The sequence below is a fragment of the Bos grunniens genome, chromosome 7, assembly GCF_055505025.1.
Source record: "Bos grunniens cultivar Pamir isolate PY7600 chromosome 7, Bosgru_T2T1.0, whole genome shotgun sequence".
Taxonomy (NCBI): domain Eukaryota; kingdom Metazoa; phylum Chordata; class Mammalia; order Artiodactyla; family Bovidae; genus Bos; species Bos grunniens.
This window is the reverse complement of record NC_141171.1, coordinates 80,342,930-80,348,929: the sequence shown is the minus strand read 5'-3', so window position 1 is coordinate 80,348,929 and position 6,000 is coordinate 80,342,930. Positions and strand designations below refer to the sequence as shown.

At 48.2% G+C, this 6,000-nt stretch overlaps 1 protein-coding gene across 15 annotated transcripts in view; it reads left to right on the top strand.

Moving 5' to 3' along the window:
- The first annotated feature begins 1,058 nt into the window (after nucleotides 1–1,058).
- LOC147369864 (uncharacterized) overlaps nucleotides 1,059–6,000 on the top strand; it is a 61,740-nt gene continuing 56,798 nt past the window's right edge. For 8 of the 15 annotated variants that reach the window (XR_015167997.1, XR_015167996.1, XR_015167994.1 and 5 more), the window contains exons 1-3: nucleotides 1,619–2,217; nucleotides 2,396–2,531; nucleotides 3,040–3,144. The gene's annotated coding sequence lies outside the window, so the exon portion shown is untranslated. Of the gene's footprint in view, nucleotides 1,276–1,618; nucleotides 2,218–2,395; nucleotides 2,532–3,039; nucleotides 3,145–6,000 lie in introns of those variants that run through there. The other 7 variants (XR_015167998.1, XR_015167999.1, XR_015167995.1 and 4 more) reach the window with 2 other exon arrangements.

The window sequence follows — 6,000 nt, the reverse complement described above, 5'->3', positions numbered from 1 at the left end:
TGTCCTCACAGGCTAAGAGTAATCATGCTTCGTGTTGGATAAATAGTCATCCCTATTTGCCAGGCACTAAGCTGGGTGTTAGTTACAGCATCTCCCTGTGAGATGGGATCATCATACCCATTTCAGAGGAGGAAAGTGAGGCTTCAGAGGTTAGGTAAAGAGCCCAGGCTTAGCTAGAAATGGGGGCAGTGGGATTTAAATGGTAAAATGCTGTGAAAGGAAAACAGGGCATCATTTTGGGGTTACAGTCTTTGGAGTAGAAAATAAAACTTTGGAGCTTCCCTGGTAGCTCAGTGGTAAAGAACCTGTCTGATAATGCAGGAGACACGGGTTCCATCCCTGATCTGGGAAGATCCCACATGTCATGGAGCATCTAAGCCCATGTGCCACAACTACTGAGCTTGTGCTACAGAGCCTTCAAGCTGCAGTGACTGAAACCCATGTGTCTAGGGCCTGTGCTCCTCAACACAAGAAACCATTGCAATGAGAAGTCCACATACCACTAGAGGGTACTTTCCACTCCCGCACCTAGAGAACAGCCCATGTAGCAACAAAGACCCAGCGAGCCAAATAAATAAATACATAAAATTATTTTAAGAAAAAACAAAAATTTAAATCCCAATTTTGTACTTGCCAAGCACCTCATATTTATTATTTTTGTAACTCTTTTCAAATAATCCTATAAAGTAATTTCCCCCCGTTTTGCACCTGAGAAAATGGGTTTCTCAGGAAGGGGAAGGTTTGTATGAAAATCTACTCAGGGAATAGGTGGTGGAGCTAGGCTCTGAATCCAGTCTGGCTGTTCCCGGGGCTAATATTCTTTGGAATCTTGCTTCCTGGAACCGATTCCAGGGGTCTCTCTGAGGGCACAGGACTCTTCTCTGGGCGCAGGGCTTTTTTGGCTGTCTCTTGATTCTCAGAGTGGAGCTAACATTTTCGCTAAACCAGTCCCAAGTGCCCAGGCCCAGATCCAGGACGATTTCGTGGGAAAGGCTGCCATCTTGTGGCCAGACAGCGAGCATGTACCAGGAGGAAGCAAGGGTTTAGGAGGGTGGGGCTTGGGCAACAGGTGAGGTCAGTCTCTGGAAAGACTCCAGCTGGTGCAGACTTGGTTTTGGAGGGCTGCCTCGCAGTTGGAGGGCCAGCTTGGGCCTCAGAGGGAGGGTTCAGGCTTCCCAGCAGTTTCAGGATGGATGGTGAGGCTTGGCTGTGGGCACACTGGATCAGAATTTTCCTGCAAAGTCCTGACGTGAGCCCATCAGAGGAATCCTGAAGGTAAGCCTAGGTTAGACTTCTTATGTCCTTCTGAGGCACTGGTTCTTTTAGCTGTGTGGAGAGGCCATGTTGTGTCTGTGACACTTCTCCTGCAGGACACCCTCGGAGCTTCTGGACTGAATCCTGCCTGAGCTCGACCCTGTACCGACACTGTCCCCAGCTCTGAGGGAGATACAGAGCCTCCTCCCCCCTCCAAAACCTAATCCTGTGTATCCTCATCATCTGGGCTGATGCAGCCTCCCAGACTCAGTTCTTTCTGCTTCTCTCCTCTCTCCACTTTGCTAGTCAAAGGATTTCCTAGTAATATTTTTCACCAGGTGCAAGAGCCTTGTGCTTCCCTGGTGGCTGAGAGAGTAAAGAATCCGCTTGCCAAGCAGGAGACGCGGATTCAATCTTGGAGTCGAGAAGATCCCCTGGAGAAGGGAATGGCAATCCACTCCAGTATTCTTGCCTGGGGAATTCCAAGGACGGAGGAGCCTGGTGAGCTACAGTCCATGGAGTCGCAAAGAGTCAGACACGACTTAACGACTAGACAACAAGAGCCCCACTGCACACTCCTCGCAGTATGGAAGAGGACGTTGGGCTTCTTAGCCTGGTCTTCCTTCCTGCCTCACTCCGACATCAATGTCTGAGGCCACGTACCTCCTGTTAAGGCTCCAATCAGTACTTCTCCCCTGGCTGCAGGTTCGCATCACCTGGGAACTTCAGAATCGGCCCCTGGCAGCCACGCCCCCTCGAGATCCTGCTCTGATTGGTCTGGGCCCTGGAGGTTGTGGGCGTGTTGAGAGACCTCCAAGTGGCTGGGAGGGTCCTCGTGCGTAGCCATTGCTCTGTCCTTTGGCAAGTTCTCCGCGGTCAGCTTATGCCTTTCTTCTCATTCCTGAAACCTGTTTCTTAGTCCGGATAGCCCTCTAACCTTCTCTTCCCCACGTTCTCGTCCCTGTGAGTACCCAGCTCTAAGCTCGTGGACAGAACTCGTGGTCCTCTTCCCCGCCTTCACTGTTTGGGGGACCACTTCTGTGCCAGCTTCGAGCCCGCTCTGTCCCACAGATTGACTTGTGAGTTAGTCCTCACGCTTTACACGGTGAAATTTTGGACCACGTTTTATTTCTCTTGGTAGTCCAAGCTTCTGACGGTGCCCGGGAAGACCCTGTGCTTGGTGACTGGGAATGTCGACGAACGACTGAATGGACAGCCAGACTCCATGTTGCTGAGATCTCCGAGCCTTTCCGAAAAGCCGTGAGCAGCGTCCTGAGGTACATGTCCTGGGCCTGGGAGGGAGGAGGGGCACCCCCGAGCAGGATTTGAGGGCCAGTTTTCTCCATCTTCCTTCACAGCTGCATAAAAATCTCTTACTCCTAGGATGAACAAGTCATGCCTCAAGTTTTACTTTTAGAAACTCTGCTTGAAGCAAAGATTTAGAAATCATAAAAGCTAGCATTTACTGGGGACTTACCATGTGTTGGTGATATATGCAATCTCATTTAATCATCCAAGCAGCCCCGTGTTTATCAGCCCTGATTTACGGGTCAGGAAACAGAGGCTCCTAGATGCTGCCTTATGTGGCAATGACTGCTTAGACTCATGAACATCTGGTCTCCTCTTCCTGGATTCCTAGTCAGACCACATTGTCTAAGTGTCCTTTGCAGTAGGAAGGTCCACGGAACCCCTCATGGAATGTGAGTGGAGGGGATAAGTATACCTCCAAGTGTGGCCCATTAAAAATAAAGTAGTTACACATGTGCTCTTGGCGCTACTTCAAAGATTCTGAGGAGGAAGAAGAAGGTGGAGCCAAAGATAGAAGGAGCCTGGGGTGCCCACTGGGGCAGAGCCATTCCCACTGCTGGCCCACAGTGGACAACTACACAAGTAAGGATTCAACGTTTTCTGTGTTAGCTTATATTGGGTATCTCTCTCTCTCTTTAAACTTATTTGGCTGTGTCAGGTCTTAGTGGTGGCATGAGGAGGTTTTAGTGGTGGCATGTGGACTCTTAGCTGTGGCATGTGGGAACCCTGAGCAGGGATTGAACCCGAGCCCCCTGCATTTGGAGCACGGAACCTTAGCCACTGGACACTGGAAGTTCCTGGGTTTATCTCTTAAAGCAGCTAATGCTATTTACCCCAATTAATACATGTAATTTCCCAAAGGGCTTTCCTGGTGGCTATGATGTTGTTGAATGAAAAAAACTAGGATTGAATGAAAGTATCGTGTGTAGAGCACATAACACTGTTCTTGGCATGTAGCTATAAAGAATCTGCCTGCAATGCAGGAGACATGAGTTCCATCCCTGGGTCAGAAGATCCCCTGGAGAAGCGAATGGCTACCCTCTCTCGTATTCTTGCCTGAGAAATCCCATGAACAGAGAAGCCTGGTAGACTATCATCCAAGGGGTTGGAAAGAGTCAGACGTGACTTAGTGACAAAACAACATACATGAACCTTCCCAAGCCCTGTGTTTCATGAGTGGTCAAGTTAGGGTTTGTTCCCATCATGCTGACCTCAGAGTGTACAATCTTGTCCCCTGAAAGGCCTTTCTGGAATTGTCTTTCATTGTTCTAATACTGAGTTGGTTGAAAAATTTGTTCAGGCTTTTCCATGAGATGTTATGGAAAAAGTGTGGCCAACCCATACTTTTGGAAGAGGTGAAACATTTTATGCTGGTCATTCTAGGTCTGGCTCAAGGAAAGACAGAAGTTTTTTGTTTGTTTGTTTGTTTTTAACCCAAGACCATCTCCTTCTGTGTTATGAGTGTGCATGTTGTGAGGGGCTGGGCTTGCCTGGGTATAACAGAACACTTATGGATAATTCAAAGATGGCTGGCATAGAAGAGAGTTTCACGTTCACGGGAAACTCTGGTGACATGTGACTGCCTGTGTGCTGTGCTGTGAGCCCACCCTTTTTGGTCTGCCTGCTGCCCCCGCCCTGCCATGAGGCTGGTGAGGCTGGGCAAGCTCCCACTGCCTTGTTGCCTGAGATCCCCTCCGTCTTGGTGGCCCTACTGGCTGCATCTTCCCTGGAGAGACAGGGCACAGCAGTTGGTCCCCATGTGGTTGGGATTCAGCCTGGCTTTATGACCAACTGGAGGCTGTTCTGTGGGTACAGATCCAAGGGGTCCTGACACCAGTCAGATTAAACAAGGCAGCTGGACCAAGCACACGGAAGGACCTGTGTCCTGCTTCCTGTTCTTCTAAAAGAAAATAGGGAAAGAAAGCTTTACATGTGCTTCTTTTTTAAAGGTATTTAAAAAATATTTATATTATTTGACTGCGCTGGATCTCGGTTATGGCATGTGGACTCCTGGGTCATGGCATGTGGGCTCTAGTTCCCTGATCAGGAAGTCAAACTAGCCCCCCTGCATTGGGAGTGCAGAGTTAGCTACTGGACCACCAGGGAAGTCCCTACACGTGCTTCTGAGAAGCAAATTCTCTGGTGTATTTTTGTTCTCCTGTTTGATTCACTCATCACAGCTTGCTCTGCTGATAAGAGGGCCATGGGATCTGATACACCATGGCCTCTCTAGCCTGGCCTCTCTTCCCATCTCCTTCCACCTGGGGAAGCCACCCCTGGTCAGGCTAGAGAATTGAAAGGCAGTGGTGGTTCAGAAACCTTGGAGGGCTCAGGGTGACATGCCACCCGGATGTGCTGGAGAGGTTTGGGAATCAGCCGCAGCTGGGCTTCAATCATTCCACCACCTCCCAGCTTGTGACAAGCAGCCTGTTTCTCCACTTGCGAAGTGAATGATACTAGGAGCTTGTCTTTGCAATCTGTCCACTCAATTTACTTTTGTTTCCTCCTTGATGGCCAGGAACCTTCCTTGTTATCTCACATAGATGATTGCATCAGCTCCCTTGCCTGGTCACACCGTATTCAGAGCACTTGTTGGTATCAGAGATTAAAGCAGACTCCCTGTTTGTAATACAACAACAACAAAAAAATTCCAGTCTTTAATCAGGGTGTTTTCTGAACCTTGAAAGCCTTTTCTGTTTTCTGGCCTGACTGTGTGACCACTGTCCCTTTGCACGTACTGTTCTCTGGGTCTGGGATGTGTTCACCTCTTTTCATCTGATTAACTCCTCCTCAACTTTCAAATCTCAGTAACTTCCTTTGCATTCTCAGTCTAGGCCACATCCCCAGCTAAGTGCTTTTATAACTTTGTAAATCTCTCCTTCTTGGTATTGACCCCTGTCATTTTACTTTATAGTGTAACTACTTGACTGTTGTCTGTTTGCATCCCTGACTGTAAGTTTCATGAGATTAGTGCCCCTATTCATGTCACCTCCTTTATCCCCAGAATTTAGCATAGGGCCCAGCATATAGTAAGCTCTCAGAATAATGCTGTTGAATGAAAAAAAAAAAAAAGAATTGAATGAAAATATTGTGTGTAGAGCACTTAGCTCTCTTCTTGGCATGTAGTAAATATCAAAAAATGGGGCTTCCATGTTGGCTCAGAAAGTGAAGAATCTGCCTGCAATGTAGGAGGCCTGGGTTCAATCCCTGAGTCAGGAAGATCCCCTGGAGAAGAGAACAGCTACCCACTCCAATATTCTTGGCTGGAGAATTTCATGGACAGAGGAGCCTGGTGGGCTACTGTCTATGGGGTTGCAAACACTGTTCTTGGCATGCAACAAGCATTAATAAATATGAGCTCTTAATGATAGTATTACTATTCTGACTGTGGGACTGGTGGGGAAAAATTCATCCAAATCATAAGTGTTCTTCTGATGT